Source organism: Tetrao urogallus, assembly GCF_951394365.1.
Source record: "Tetrao urogallus genome assembly, chromosome: 4".
NCBI lineage: Eukaryota > Metazoa > Chordata > Aves > Galliformes > Phasianidae > Tetrao > Tetrao urogallus.
The window spans coordinates 58366951-58379182 of record NC_136817.1 but is presented as its reverse complement, the minus strand read 5'-3'; positions in this window follow the sequence as shown (position 1 = coordinate 58379182).

Sequence of the window (12232 nt, the reverse complement as noted above, 5' to 3'; positions counted from 1 at the left end):
GTGAGGAGGGAGCGAGGTGTGCGAGAGGAGGTTGTGGAGAGAGGGGTGTGTGAAGGAGCGCTGAGGGGTGAGCCCCCGTCATTTCCTCTTGTCGTATGGCTAGCAGCCACGGCCTCTGCCTGCCAGCTCCTCGTATCGTATATTCGTAAAGGTTGGAAAAGACCACAGAGATCATCTAGTCCAACCATCGACCCATCACAAAACAGTCGTGTCACTCAGTGCCTCATCTGCACGCTCCTGAACACTTCTAGGGTCGGTGACTCCATCACACAGTGTGTTCCAATGCCTACCCACCCTTCCTGAGGAGAAATCTCCAAATATCCAACCTGAACCTCCTCACACACAACACAAGGTCTTCACAGAGTCACAGAATGGCCAGGGTTGGAAGGGACCTCAAGGATAATGAATCTCCAACCCCCCTGCCACAGGCAGGGCCACCAACCTCCCCATTCAATACTAAATCAGGCTGCCCAGGGCCCCATCCAAGCTGGCCTTGAACACCTCCAGGGACAGGGCATCCACAACCTCTCTGGGCAGCCTGCTCCAGTACCTCACCACTCTCTCTGTAAAGAACTTCCCCTATGACATCCAACCTAAATCTCCCCTCCCTCAACTTAAAACCATTTCCCCTTGTCTTGCTGTTATCTACTATTTCAAAGAGTTGATTCCCCTCCTTTTTGTAGGCTCCCTTTAGGTACTGAAAGGCTGCAATGAGGTCACCCTGCAGCCTTCTTTTCTCCAGGCTGAACAAGCCCAGCTCCCTCAGCCTGTCTTCATAGGGGAGGTGCTCCAGTCCCCTGATCATCTCTGTGGCTCTCCTCTGGACCCTCTCCAACAGCTCCCTGTCTTTCTTGTACTGGGGGCTCCAGATCTAGATGCAGATAGGGCCTCACAAGGGCAGACTAGAGAGAGACAATCACCTCCCTATCCCTGCTGGCCAACCCTCTTCTGATGGAGCCCAGGATACCATTTGCTTTCCAAGCTGCAAGGGCAGACTGCTGGCTCATGCTAAGCTTTTCATTCATCAAGACCCCCTTCTCTGCAGGGCTGCTCTCAAGAACCGCTCCTTCCAGTCTGTATGGATGCCTGGGATTCCTCTGGCCCAAGTGCAAAATTCTGCACTTTGCCATGTGAACCTCATCAGATTCACCTGAGCCCACCTTTCAAGCCTGTTGAGGTCCTTCTGAATGGCATCCCTTCCTTCCACTGTGTCAACCACACCACTCAGCTTGGTGTTGTCAGCAAACTTGCTGAGGGTGCCTTCGCTTCTTGTCTTACCTTGTCCTGTATGCTGCTGGCTGCATGCAGTGGGGTATGCGTCCCAGTAAGAGCCATTGTTGGAGGTTAGGTGTCAGCCTTCAGTTTTCAGGGGGCACAGCCTTCACTTCACTCTGGAAGCCCTTATGCTGGCAGATTATGATGGAGCCAGTAGTAGTTACCTCCTGCAATAGATCTTCTGGTTCTTGACTTCCACTCAGGGAGGTATAAGCAACCCCTTCCTGTCTGCAGTCAGTTTTTCCTGAGGATCAGTCTTAACTTCATCCCTTTACATTTTACGGTTATGCTATAATTATTAGTATCTTGAGTGTTTTCCCACTGTTTTATGCCATCAGCATCAGAGTAGATTTGTTTTGATATAAATTTGGTAAGGACTTGAAATGATGCAGCTATTACACTATAGATCTCCTATTCTAAGCATTCATAAATAGTGGTCTAGGCTTGGTAGCAGCAGGTATGTAGCAACTCGTGGAAAGTGTAAGGTCAGATTTTCAGAAGTGATTTTTTTTTTAAATGTTTCTTCTTTATTGGCTTAGAAATAAGCATCTGAAGTAGACTGGTTGGACTTAGCAATGTGGTGTGCCTGGAGCTTCCATATTTTCAGCTTGAAATGAAGAAGAGATAATTTTTCCACTGCAAAGACTCAGTTTTTATTAACTTGATCAGCGTGTTAATAACTTCTACTTGACCTGAACAATTTTTCACATTTTCACAGCTGTTCTCACACTTTTGACAGAATCTTGGGATTTTATTTATTTATTAACAGAGATTTCCATTTAGCTCAAACTGCAAGTGCTTAGCCTCTTGGAGAATTATGGTCGACTCACATTTGGTAGCAGATTTATTTGGAATAGTTACAGAAGTTACTGCTCCCAGCTGTCATTTGGCTATTCTGTTGAATGTGGGAATCTGCCAATGTCAGTTTGCATCAGCATAGCTGAGGAGATGGTGGTCTTTGGCAGAAGGGTGGGCAGCTAGTGCTAACTGCTTCACTCAACCAAACTAAATCTTCCAGAGCAGTCTGCCACCCCTGGGCTTCAGCTTGGCACATACTGAGACATTTCTGAGTGTTTTGGAAAGCCAGGTTTTGCTATGCATTTTTCAAGAGCATAAATATGCCACCTGCTAATATATTCTTAATATAGCTTTAATTACTTAGTGACAATGTGGACACCATGTTAAGTCGCTTTAGAAAATGCTTGAATGTTACTGTTTGCTTGGTTGCTCATAGATACGTGCAGTGGATTGTAAAGTACGTAATGGTAATGGTATATTTATGTTCCAGAAGGCTGCAGCCTCTGTTCTCCAGGCATGTAGATGTTTACCATTAGGCATGTGATACCAAGGATGTTATTCATGTCTTTAGAGTTGAATACTAATGTTATGCTTGAGTCTCTGGACCAGCATTAAGGTAACAATGTGCATAAATGACAGCATTGCGCGAGGAATATATGTGGACCTAAGGCTGGACTTCAGGTCGTTCCCTCAGAAAGTAATAAAAATACCAAAAGACATGCCACTGTTTTCCTCAACACCGTACGTTTCTAAAATACATAGCAACTTTTCAGATTTTTTGGCATTATTTATCGTTCTCCTTTCATACTAACAAATACGACTTGAATACTGATGAAAACACGCCCCTTGAATTTGCAGCTCAGCAGCGTAGCCTCAGGCACACGCTAACAGCTCCTTAGAAAGTATTTCACAGTCTTTTGGTATTTCCACACCACTTAGCATAGCATTGCATTTATGCACAAGATCTGTCTGGTGCTGAGTAGCCATCAGGTTTTCTAAAAGAAACATTAAATAAAATACTTCTTTCTGTGCTGTGGTGGTTTTGGGTGGGTTCCCTTGTTGTTTTTGTTTTTTTCCCCCCGAGGATACGACTGGTTTTTTTTTTTTTTTTTTTCCTGACACTCGCAGACACTCGCAGAAATAAACACGAAGTTTGAAATGGGAATTAGTTACATATCAGACTTATTGTAACAAGAATTGAGAATGCCGGGTAACAGTAAGTCAGTGCTTTATACATTATCAGAAAAAATATATATTACAAATACCAACCAAATAGATATTCTGTTTTGTGCCCTAAAAAAATAGTGAATTTTTATTCAAGATTCCAGTGAGTCAATGTCAGAATGCTAATCACAGAGCCTATGAAAAAATGACAGATTGTGATGAGCATTATCTAACCATGGCACTCTTGCGGGAATCAAATGTTGTTTCTACATTAGAATTGGATAATATTTTTTTTTCTTTTTTATTTTTTTTTCATGATCTCCTCTATTACAGTTCTTTCTGGGAGTCCTTCTACTCAAATTGGGGAAGATCTCTGATAGTTTACATCACTTATACTCTAGACGAACCTTCCCAGGAACGCACACTCTGCATATCGGTGTATAGATGTATATTTTGTCACACACTGCAAAAATATCCTGCACGAGATCAAACCAGAGAACAAGTGATGGCATGCCCGAGGAAGCGCCTGAAGAGACATCGGAAGGCCTCGCATCATCCCCCAGTGCTCTTTGTTTAACGAAGACTTTAAAGAAAATCACCATATCAATACGACAAGGGGAGCACCGAGACATCTTGGAAACAACAGGATGGCTGCTGACTGACACCAGATAGCAAATAAATTAACAAGTAAATAACAAACGTAAACCTTCTGATAAGATTGTGAACCTGGAGTACTCAGCCAGTGGGGAAACAGGGGAGGGGGGGGAGGCAAGGGGGAGAAAACAGGGCATAAAGGCTGTCATGTTGTGTCCGTAGGTGCGCTCCTGCTTGTGGGACGCCCGCCATTGCAATCGCGAATAAAATCTGCTTTTATCAGAGGTACCGTCCTGATAAAAATTATTTGGATATTTCCAACACCCTGAAATACAGTGAGTGCTAAAAAGAATACAATGGTTTGAATTTATATCTTCATAAAAACGCTAAGACTTGGGGTGAAATTTGGTTTTGCTGACCTCTGTAAACACAGAATCAATGGAGATAAAAGTCCCACTAGTTTCCCTGCACCTTATGTCATGTACCTTATGCCATCATTTGTTCTGATACTCGTGGTTTTCTGTTCCTGGATTGGAGACTTGAAGAAGGCCAAATCTTCTGGGGATGTGTGACGGAAGGTTGTGAAACAACCAATATAGGCTTAGATTAGCTTCAGCTGTGGCAGAACTAATCCTTGGTTGTTTTTCTCCTTAACTGGTTCTTAGTATTGTCAAAGAGCCAAGACAAAATCTGAGAGAAATCTCAACTGTCATGAAGCAATTGCAATAGCAACCACTTGTGTGCTTCATGTGCTCCAGCTGGCATTGCCACAAGTGGAAAAATGGTTGTAGAATTCCTCCCTTCCAATCTGTAAGATGGAAGAACTGCAAAAGCCTGAAAAAAGGCAATAACAATTAAAATGGTGCAACACTTTAGGCTGTGAGACCTCTCTGGAATGGCCTCTTCTCCAGAGTATATACTGTAACCTCTGATGCTCTGAAATGCAGGTTTACCTGTTGAGATACTACTGTTGGTCCTCATTCTCCTGAGGCTACAACCTCCTGTACATTTGAATCAGTGCAGCTTTAGCTGGAACTGTTAGTAATAGAAGGATATGACCTTACTACACTGTGTTCTGGTGAATATGCTCAACAGCAATAAATGTTGTGAGGCAGAGCTCAGTAACGCCAAGAAAAATGTAAACATGTATTTTTAATACCCTCAACTGTATAAAGAAAGGGAAATGAGTATGAAAAAAAAAGGAAAACAACAACAAGAACAACCATCCCTGTTGTATCACTGTGATCTATGTTTTCACAAGTAATGTAGTATTCTGTGTTGGACATCTAGACAGGAAAATTATCATAAATAATCTGAAAAGGTGACAAAATAATCACCAACTCTGGCAAATAAGGTGTTTTGATACATAATCAAATTAAATTGCACAGGAATACAGCACACAGGAGTAAAAAAATGTGAATTTCAGAAGGGTATGCATTTGCAAGTGGTCCATAGGGAGACAATTAGATCCTTTTCACCTTCTTAAAAGGACAGCCCTTGAAATTAAGAGGCGAATGATTTAGAAGTGATAGAAGGAGTATTGTATAATTGACCCATATAATTCTCAGCCACAGGCTTTGAGTCAGATGGCTTAGCTGAATTCTGTGACTTACAAAGATAACATAAAATGAGATGTACATTACAGTAGCATTTGTGATTGCCTTGAAGAAGAAAACGAAATGCTTTCCTGATGTGAGACATGAAGTATAAACCAGCTGAAAGTAGGTGTAAATTCTCCCATGTGTAACATTACTTGAATGTATGGCAGAGATTTTATGTCTTTGAGCTTAAAGATTTGACTGGTGCCTGTAACATGGCATAGGTTATGGACTGCTTTATTTTATTCTATTTAGAATTATACAGACTGAAACAGATAACAATCTTTTGTAATGACGACTTGGGAAACCTTATATATTCATGTCTCCTTATTTCACAACAGCCCTAAAGCAAATTAAATGAGGCATTTTACAGTTGCCTTAACTGTTGAGTAGTTAAAATTCTTCTCTTCCTATTTAGCTTAACTGCTGTAAAAAAAGGATCTTCACTACATCTGGGATCATGGAAAAGTTTTCGTGTGATGGAACACATTATACATCTGTTACAATGACTGCTATGCTGCCGATATTCCAGTGTCAGCAATGTTTCCATGCTTACTGCCATGGGAGAAGCTGCACCTGTATTGCTCTCAACAACAAAAGAAATATATGGCTTCCAAAAAAGGCAAGCTTTTGTTCTTCCCAGAGATGTATTATACACTGCCTGTAGCGAGCCACAGCTACAAACAAAACACATTTATTTCTAAATGCTTATCTTTGATTTATTCTGACAAGAAGGGTTCTAATTTTTGGTTAAAGTACTGTTGATAGCAAGGAGAGAAACATGAATGTATACTGGTGACAAAAATCCTTGACATTTCTGATCACACAGAGTTTTAGCTATTTCTGAAAATGAGTATGGCCAAACATAGATAAAAACAAAGATAAATGCATTAGCTTCCTGTTGACACTCTTTTACCTGAGCCATCCCTAAGGGTTAGATGGCGTCTCTTATAGTGCTTCGTATACTGATGCTCTTGATGCCATATGTGGCATTCAGATTTGACATCTGTGTTTTATTTTGAACTGTGTATGCTTCCTACATGTCGGCTGTGATAGTTGACCACTCACTCCATTTATAGTTGTTACGTTTTGCTGGTGACCTCATCTCTGCTTACTATAGCATGCCACTAATGCCACTGGTAAGAGCCAAAATAATTTTGACTACCATGTGACATTGCACACTGTAAGTTATAGCTCTCTGTGATGCAGCAGCTCTCCTGTGCCACTCAAAGTACTTGCCTACATTTGGTGCTCTCTCATTTTTAGCAACTTAAATCCAAACTAAAATTATCAATGTGTGAGTGCTGTCGAGGCTTCTAAATAGATGACCTCATTTTCAAGTGTAGTGAATGTGTTTATCTTCATCTCCATTCAGAGGGATGTGTGTGTGTAACACTGTAAAAATCAGACCTGTGGCAGAAACAGCTTAAAATAATTGCCCTGAGATAACCAAGATTGCAAATGTTGATCTTCAGCCTTCTGATGATAGCTTGCACATAATTAAGGTTCCTGTAGCATAGTTAATAATATACGAAATACTTATATCTTGAGGCACGAGAAGGTTTTCCTTTTAACGTTAATATTAGTCCAGTACTGGAGGTTAGATTACTTTCTAAGAATTGGAAACATAATGCAGTTTCTCTATTCTACATTAACAGGCTATGAAAAGAGTTAGGTTTTGTTCTCATTAGTAGAGCAGAACCAAAGTCCTAATTAGGCAAATGAGGCAAACAAAGACTGACATATGCAAATGAGAAATAAGCCCGGTAGGCAAAAGAAAGAAAAAGAGGAAAAAGACTTCAAAAATACAGTAGTGTCACAGAATAATTCACCCAACCATGGGGAGCCACTGAAATGAGTTTAGTGAAGAGTTCACATCCGATGTGATGTTGTAACCCAGAAAATATGTAATACAGAAAATTTTACTGAGAACACTGAAAGGGAGACTGTCTCAAATCCAGTATTTAAACAGACAAAATACTTGTTCACATGGGAAATTACTTAGACAATCAAAGGGAACTCTTAATTTTACAGCATTTGTGAGGTCGTACTTAAAATGAGCTACAGCCAGGTTGATACCATTTTCCATGCAATGACAATTTGATTCTAAATGGTTTAAGTAGCCTCCAGAGATATTTGTTTTCCATGTTTCTCTAAGCTTGTTCTTAAATAGAATATGCCAAGATGACCCAAATGAAAGGAGGAATCAGACCTTCTTATGTGAGAATCTTCTTAAGTGGGATTAGATTAACTCTATTGGTAACCAGTTTCTTAAATGACTCCTCTCAGGAGATTCAACCATGTTAAATGTTAGAAAACTTCTGTTGCATAGAAAGTAGTTCTAGCATGGTCCTAGTTCAAAACCAGTATGTTCAATAACAGTCTTTTCAATTAATTTAGGCCTACAATTTCCAGAGTTCTATAAATATAGTCACTAGGCAGGACAAAATTAAAATGTTGTTTGTGTTGCTGCTATGGTTTTCTTATCTATTTCACAGAATTGTAGGAATCACAGAATCACAGAATTGTAGGAGTTGGAAGGGACCTCCAGAGATCATCGAGTCCAACCCCCAATTTCAGAGAGTTTTCACGATTGTGCAAAAGATGCAATGCTGAGTGGCAGAACACAAGTGAAATACAACAATGTAGTTTCACAAGAGTTTCTTAGCTCTACTCATCCATGTTCAGACATTATGATAGAGTTGTTTTTATAACGTTGGCATCATTATCACTGTAAAAGCAAATTGCTAAATGTCATTGATAATAATCCACAATCCTCCTAGAATGTGGTGATTAACTTCCACAGAGCTAAGGAGCCAAAAGCCAAAACAATCAACACTGAACTGTCTGGAAAGCAAGGGTGAGCTATCTGCTATGGAAAGACAATGGGTTACAATCCTTAAGGGAATTAAATGGATAAATCCTGTTTAAATTACCTTCTTTCCACTGAAACCACTAAGAATTAAGGCTTTAAATAGAATTTAAAACCTAAATATCTCTGTAGGGTTGCATCAAAGTCATCACCTGCAATATCTGAATATACAAAGGACACATCATGAGGAGCTAATAAGCAATTTGTTTTATCTAAACATCTACTGATTGTTCTGCAATCCTTAGGCATCTTAAGAAATGGATTAACTATCCTTCAGAATACTTTGCACTACATAATAACTGGAAATGGAAGAAAGCAGCTTTCAGAACAGTTTACATATGAGATAACAACTTTGTGAAATTAATGCAGGCATACACAGCTAACCCAATGTTTTGAAATAAGGAAGAATTTTGAATTTTGAGAAATAGAATTCTCTGATATTACTGAGGATTTCAGCACGATCATTAATAATGGCAGGCTTGTCATTAGACATCAAGCTTAATAACACTGGGTTGTTCCATGGGCCTGTTTCTTAGGCGATATCTCATTCAAAAAGGAAATAATTTAGGAATGACTGTGTATGTGGCACAGGGCATTTCATGTAGATGGTCACATCTTAATTTCTGTCATAGCAAAAACATGCAAAATAACCAGTATACTGAGAGGAACATTCTATGGCAATGGTAATGATTATTTTTAGCTGGAATTCTAAAAAAAAACATTGATCTTATTGTTTCCTGCATTAGCAAATTCAAGTGGTAAATAGTTCTGTATCATCATTTGACGAATACAAATGTAATTCATTATATTCTGTGCTGCTGACTACTTCCTCTAGAGAACAGAGAGAGTGCAGACTGAAATTCCATCAGTCCTGGTTATGAGAGACCATTAAATGAGACATACCTGTTCAAAGAAGATGGCTTTGACTACGGAGCAGAGTAGGGAATTCAGGACATGATATTTGTTTGTATACATACCCATTATAAAAAATAATCCAGCTGTTGAAAGGCTCAGTGTGATCCTCTGATGAAAGATATTTCATAAACATGGAGTATTATAATATGAAGTAAACTGTCAAGAAAAATTGTCGTGCTGTAGAGATCACAGGCACCTTGTGGAAGAAAAGATGTGACATGGCATTCAGAAGGCTCTGTGAAGCTGATGAGGCTCTCGCTAGAAGGGCTGAGCTCAAAAGGGATCGCAGAGAGTGAGAGTGGAGTTATGATCAACCATAATCTACAACTGCATCTAGGCTCATAGAATCATGGAATTGCTGGAGTTGGAAGGGACCTCTAGAGGTCATCTGGGAGTTCGTCAATGTTAACAACAACAGCTGCTAGAAAACCAACTTTGTTTCAGTTGTTTCTTGATATTTGGATCCATGGAATATGTGTCATAGATTCACATCTCTAAAATGAGTGACTTCAGAAAACCTGTCAATTTGCTGAAGTAGCAACAGAAAATACGGATACATTTCATTTTTAAGAATGTCAGTATATTTAGGCTGATGTAATATTTCTTTTCCTATTGCTTATACAATTGCAAACTTTCTGATACCTGTAGATGTTTAAAAATAAAGGTTGCTTTTGATAGACACAGGTGTTTTTTTTTTTGCTTGGCCCTGAAATATCCCCATAGCCTCCTAGAAAATGGGATAAAACAGTATAAATAATTGTTTGCTTTTGACTGATGCTATTGATGCTATTGACTGTTGAATTTTGTAGCAGATCTCTATCATGTCAATGTTGTCTTTGTGCATCCAACATTTTTTTCTAATTAAAATTTCTACAATATAACAAGTCATGAAAGCTAATGTTGATTTTCATGGTAAGAGTGCTTCTGTTCATGAACTATCCCTGAGTGATTAGGAAGCAGCGAAATGAGGATTTGGAAGAATTAGTTTTTTGTACGTTAACTTCTTCCGTGAGATCTGCAAATTAGCTTAAGATAAATATTATCTTTGTATTTTCAAAGAGAAGTTTACATTTGCAAAAACAGAGAAAATGTCCAGAAGAGACCTTTTTGATGTGCACATTTTCCGAGTGACATTTGTAAGAGATAAAATTGTGCTCATTTTGGCTCTTTCTTTAGACAGGTTCAAGTGTGTAGGAAATTACAGTTGAAAGGCTATTTACAGAAATGAGATTTTATCCATCTCCAAATGCTCCAAGTAGTTTTTATAGCATACATGACATAACATACATAGCAAAGTATAATACGCATTCTATAGCATTTTAGTAGAATACTGTCTAAAGTAAAATTTAAACTCTTTTCCAGGTCTTTGGCCTTTATTCACAATGAATGTCTGATTTAAAAGTGACTACATATTTGTCCTAACAACAATAAATTAATCGGTTAGGGAATTTTGGAAAGTATTCAGCATTGTCTTTAGTATCTTCAGAAGCAGACTTTGTATCTTGACTTCATAAGGAAAAGCACTAAGCCAGCACCGACTACTTGTAAAACCTAGGAAATAATCCAGGAAGAACTTGGATAAGTGACAGAGTAGTGAAAAGCAGGGCTGAACACAAAGGGACTCTGGAGGGTGTTCCATTGCCAGATTTTCAGAATTCTTTGTCTTGCAAGAGCTGTTGCTTTACTCAGGATATGACACTAGGAGCAAAGTTGTTAAAAGCAAAGCATTTGTTAAAAACAAAATTAAAGAAACAAACAAAAAAAGTCCAGTTTCCACGTTTGCATTTAGCCCCTAATAGCTAAAATTAAGTAGCAGTTCAGAAATATTGTCCGTATTAAAAACATTTTATGTGTCTATGAAGGAACTAAGAGAAATACAGATAATGTTCTCCGCCAACAGTCAAAAAGTTAGTGCCAAGGAATATGGTTATTTGAAATGAAAGATTGCTTGGCTTAAAAGGCTGGCTCTGCAAACATGAAGAATCTTCTGTAGCTTGAAAACTCGTTTAATTTTAATTAGTAGGGTTTTTTTTTTGTTTTTTAATTATCTGCATAATAGAAGAGTAGATTACCTCTCAGAAATACATGCAAGCTATTCATTCATTCATCAGAAGTGTTATAAAATGTTTCATCATCATTCCTGAGTGATTGTTTCACAGCTTTGGAGCTGCTCTCTGCGTGTGTGCCTAAATAATGGACTGAGTGCTCTCAATGTTTGTTCATTTTCTCTTGTCTTGCCACTGGATACCAGTCAGAAGAGCTTGGCTTTTTTCTTTACTCCCCTCATCAGGAAGTAATACACACTTGAGCCTTCTGTTTTTCTAGGCTGAACAGACTCAGTTCTCACAGGCTTTCTTCTTAGGAGAGGTGGTCCAAGATATTACTTACCCTAATGGTCCTTTGGTTGACACTATCCGATATCTCCATGGCTCTGCTGTAGTTAGGGGCCTAAAACTGGACATAGCACTTGCCGATGCTGAGTAAAGAATCATCTCCCTCGACTTCCTAGGAATGAATGCTGTATCTAACATAGTACTGGGTGCTGTCATCCTTTGGGACGAGGACACATGGTTGGCTCATGTTCAGCTTGGTGCCCACCGGCACCTCCAGGTTGTTTTCTTCCAGGCTGCTTAGCCAGCAGGTACCAATGCCTGGGGTCGTTCCTCCTCAAGTGCAGGAATTTGCACTACTTGTTGAACATCATGAAATTCTCTGCCCATTTCTCCAGGCTGTCAAGGTCCCTCCAGATGACTGGATAACCCGTGAAGCATCAGCCACTCCACACCATTTTTTTTTAATCATCAACAAATCTGCAGTAAACTCTTTTCCCATCATCCAAGTCACTAATAACATTATTACATAGTACCAATCTCACTACTGAGTCCTGAGGCATGCCTCTAGCGACTGACATTAATGACCTCTTGTGAAAAAAATAAGCTTTCAGAGTTTGTGCTATGAGATAGAGGATATAATACTGAAAAAATAAGAGGATATTACAAAGAAGCTACGTGATAAT